The sequence below is a fragment of the Petaurus breviceps genome, unplaced genomic scaffold, assembly GCF_028583685.1.
Source record: "Petaurus breviceps papuanus isolate PSGF00001 unplaced genomic scaffold, PetGlider_PUasm1.0 91041, whole genome shotgun sequence".
NCBI lineage: Eukaryota > Metazoa > Chordata > Mammalia > Diprotodontia > Petauridae > Petaurus > Petaurus breviceps.
In genome coordinates this window covers 39,683,686-39,687,971 of record NW_027187400.1, presented here as the reverse complement: position 1 = coordinate 39,687,971, position 4,286 = coordinate 39,683,686, and the positions used below count along the sequence as shown (strand labels likewise).

The 4,286-nt window shown below is 48.6% G+C and overlaps 1 protein-coding gene and 1 long non-coding RNA gene across 2 annotated transcripts in view; one reads left to right on the top strand and one right to left on the bottom strand.

Annotated features, from left to right (window-relative positions):
- Positions 1-2,075, bottom strand: part of RNF223 (ring finger protein 223) — a 14,256-nt gene extending 12,181 nt beyond the window's left edge. The window contains exon 1 of the mRNA XM_069078346.1: positions 1,743-2,075. The gene's annotated coding sequence lies outside the window, so the exon portion shown is untranslated. The remainder of the gene's footprint in view (positions 1-1,742) is intronic.
- Positions 1-4,286, top strand: part of LOC138153933 (uncharacterized) — an 18,095-nt gene that overhangs the window by 11,192 nt on the left and 2,617 nt on the right. The window lies entirely within an intron of this gene.

Sequence of the window (4,286 nt, the reverse complement as noted above, 5' to 3'; positions counted from 1 at the left end):
CACACACACACACACACACACACACACACACACACACACACACACACTCTGGGCTTCCCAGAATGTGGATCAAACAAATGTCCCAGAAAGTGCTTCTCAGTTCACCAAACCAGATCGGAAAAATGATCCCCCCACTACAGCCTTCCTATCTAACAAAAGGGGCGTTGTGATAGGGCAAAGGGGGCTTCAGACAAGGTGGATGGAGCCCTAGCCTGGGAGTCAGGAAGACCTGAGTTCCAATCCTGCCTCAGATGACGTCTGTGCTATTCTGGACAAGTCAACTAATCCCTCTGTCTGTTTTCTCATCTATAAGATAAGAGGGTTATAAAATCTGTCTCAGCTCTAAATCGATGGTCCTATGATTCCATGAATTCCATCAGAAAATGAATCAATGGGCAGTGACTAAAGGGTCAGAAGAACTGGGTTCATATTCTGCTTATTCCCTGGGTGACCTTGGGTAAATCATTTCTCTGAACCGCCATTTCCCCATCTGTAAAAATGGTGATGATAATAATAGCAGCCACCTCCCTGGGCTCAAATGAGACGATATTTTCCAAGTACTTCACAAACCCCAAATGCTCTGTGAACTTGTTATTATTCGGATTAGACATGAAGAATCTCCATTTTTCTAGTTCAGAGATGCTCCATTTTAATTTTAATGTCGTGACCCCCTCAGACAATGGTGAAGCCTCGGGACCCCTTCTCAGGATAATACTTTTAAATGAATAAAATAAAATACATAGGATGACAAAGGAAGCCAATTCTATCTAAATAAATCGATTATTTTTCCTGTCCAAGTTCCCAGACCCCCTAAAATCTCCCCACAGACACCTTGCAAGTCCACAGATCCCAGTTCGAAGCCTTAACGATTTACCTTTAATTAATCCCCCTTTTCCCCATCCCAGCCAACTCATGCAATCACTATCTGTGCCTTGCTCCCAGGAAGTTCAGACCCTGGCTCTACTTTCTAGGGTCACACAGCTGGCAGGTATCTGAGGCAGGCTTCAAACCCGGTTCTAGATGCTTCATTCCTGCCATGAGGTCATGCTCCATGCCTTCAAATATCTCTAGGACCTATGCTGATCAATAAGAGAAAAATTCTCTTAAAAGCACCATCCTTTAATTGTAGTTACTTTTGTTCCTGACGTGAGGGTCCCTGGGATTTTTGACATACTCCTGCTGGCCCCGAAGCAGAGCCTGGTCTCTGTTCCCTTCTAAGTCTAGTCCAGGATGCCTGGCATTCCAGGGGGCCCTGAGCATTTGGCACCTGCCCCAGGGGATGATGAGGGAAGAGGGAGAAATGAGTCTCCTTGCACGTGACTTGACGTCACCAGGTCACTTCAGGGTGGCGGTGTGCAAGTCCTTAGTCTGGATACAGATTTCCTATTAGAGATATCCTGGAGGCCTGACTGTCTAAAACGCCTCCAAACCAGACCTGGGGACAGATAGTCCAGGGTGGGGGAGAGGGAGATGCCTAGACTTGCCACAGTCTGACGGCTTGTTAATAAGGGAGTTTCATTAACTATACTCTGGACAGGAGGTCACTCACTCACTCACTCATTCACCCATGGGAAATGTTCCCAAGCCCAGTTAGCCCCTGACACTGCTGGAGGGTGGGATAGGACATCCCTGACCCACCCATCCCCAAGTCCTTCTCTGGACAATGGACAGGAGGCAGCCCCAAGCCCTCCACTCCAGCAGAAAGCAGAGCTAGGGGTCCCAGCTCTGGTGGGCAGACTTACCTGGGCTTCTAGGTCAGTGGGAGGTGGTCATACTCTGTCCGGCACTGCTCTGCCAGCTGAGGCCCAGTCTGGCCCTCAGGGCCAAGGGGTGGGGTGGTGACAGGCTCAGGTCCCAAGTCTTCCTGTGGGGAGTTTTTCTGGCTCCTTTATAAGTTGCCAAACCCGTGGCTGGTCCTTCTCCCTACTCCAGGTAGCGCAGGTACCTTGCGCTTTCTGTTGGTAGGGAAAAATTGTAGCGTCAAAGTCTACAGTAACCAGAGGTGTTTCCCAAGGCAGTGGCGTCTGGTCGACCCAATGGCCAAGAGGAAAGGTGTGCTCCCTCTCCCTAGTAGTACTCATTCCTAGGTTAGGTGCTATTTATGGTCTCTTAGTGAGTGGCTCCGCCCACCAGCTTAACCAGGAGGAGAGGCTTGGATTGGCTGCTAGGCCAGCAGGTGTGTGCCCAGCACCTCTGCCAGCAAGGAGGAACCTCCTCAGAAGCCAGGTGCGTGGATGCTGGGGGATTCTCTCTCTGCCCAGGTTAGGAGTGAAGGTGGGGTTGGGTGCTGCTGGCCACCAGCTGGGTCCTGCCTCTAGGACTCCCTAGGGCTAGAGGGGAATCTCCTTAATTCAAACCTTCTCCTGGGTGGGATTCTGGGAGAGAAATTGCTCTGGACCCTCAGGGAAACTGGTCACTCCCAGGTAGATGCTCCTGGGCAGGATTGGGTGGGACGTCTCTTTGAGAGTGTACTCACTTCACCGAAGGGTCTTCCCTAGAAAGCCCAGGGTCTCTCCAGGCCAGGAATCTTTACATTTGCTGAGAGCATCTCTCCAGGTAGGGGGACAGCAGAGCCTGGAAGTGGGGACCCTCAACTTCTTTAGGTGTCCTTAACTCCTGATGCTCCGCTGCCGGGGTCCTCTGCTCACTTTCTTCATGAAAAGCCTGTAGAGGCCAGTTTCTTCCTTTCCCAGCTTGTTGGGCATCTCTGCCCAGTTTTGATTGATGAAGGCTAGGTGATGGGGCTGAAAGTCAAAGGTGTGTGGGTTAGGGGTTGTTTCCTGGGTCTGTCTCATTGTCTGGAGGTGAGAGAAGACAATATACTTTCTTCTTTCTGGAAACAAGTTTTTACTCTCCCAGGGTGGAGAATTATTCAGTGTGTGTGGGAGGTGTGTCCTCTTTTCCTGGTGGCCTGGGAGGAGGTGATCTTTATCTAAGAGGATATGGGAGCAACCTCTATCCTTGAGGGTATAGTGGGTGACCTCTGTCTTTGGGGATGACCTCTCTCCCATCACTTAGTGGTGATATGTTTCCTTTTAGTATTTGGTTGGTAGGAACGGGAAGGGAGTGGGAAGACAAACTAAGACAAACCTTTTCCAGTTGTCTCTGAAGGCCTGGGGAAAACCTTTCTGAGGGACAGGGAGTGACCTCTCTTCCTAGATATTATCTCTTTTTAAGGGCTTGGGGGTCTCTTCTTATGAGGCAGATGTCCTCTCTGCCTGGGAAAGTCTTCTCTTACTGGGGGTCTGGGAAGACCTTTCTTTCTTAGGATGTTTGGTGCTGTTTTCTAGGCATGGAGGAAATCTCTCCCTGAGAGCTTAAGTCTGACCTCCTTGCCTAAGGAATTGGGATGGGGGAAGCCCTGCATGGGCCAGCTGTCTTTGAGAGTCTGGGTCTGAGTATGACCTCTTTCTCGGAGATAAAGAGATGATTTCTTAGGAGGAATCTCTCTCCCTGGAGCCATGGTGTGTGCATGTACACTCATGTGTTTCTCCTCGTGGGTGGCGGACCTCTTCCAGAGCCCAGATACATGTGAATTTTTTCTCGGAGTCATTTGGAAGGGTCGGTCCTCTCTAACTGAGACCTTCTCCCTGACAGCTTGCAATATTTTCTCCTTGACTTGGGAGCTCTGGAATTTGGTTATGATATTCCTAGGAGTTTTGTTTTGGGGATATTTTTCAAGAGGTGATTGGTTAATTCTTTTGATTTCTATTTTGCCCTCTGGTTCTAGAATATCAGGGCAATTGTCCTTGAGAATTTCTTAAAGGATGATTTCTAGACTCTTTTTGATCATGGCTTTCAGGTAGTCCAATAATTTTTAAATGATCTCTCCTGGATCTATTTTCCAGAGATCTTCTCTCCTGACATCTTGGGGGATGGTGTTCTATCTCCGTGAGGCCCTGGGAGTAACCTTTTCCAGAAGTCCCAAGGCTGGCTTCATTACCTGGGGTGGAGGGGAGGGTGTTGGTGCTGATTTCTATCCTCAGGTATAACTTCTTTCCTGGAGTCTGTTGGTGACCTCTTTCATCAGGAGTGAGTTTTTTTTTTTTCTTTAGAGGCACTTTTTAAAACTGGAAAGTCCTGGAACAATCTCTTTCCCTAGAGAGTCAGTCAGTAAACATTTCTTAAACCCCTACTATGTGCTGAGGATACCAAAAAGGGCAAAATATAGACCTTGTCCTTCCAAACTTCAAAATCCAATGGGAGAGACAACGGAAAAACAAAGCTGTAAAACTGAGGTCCTTCTAGAAGAGGACATCAACAACAAAGATGTAAAACTGAGGTGG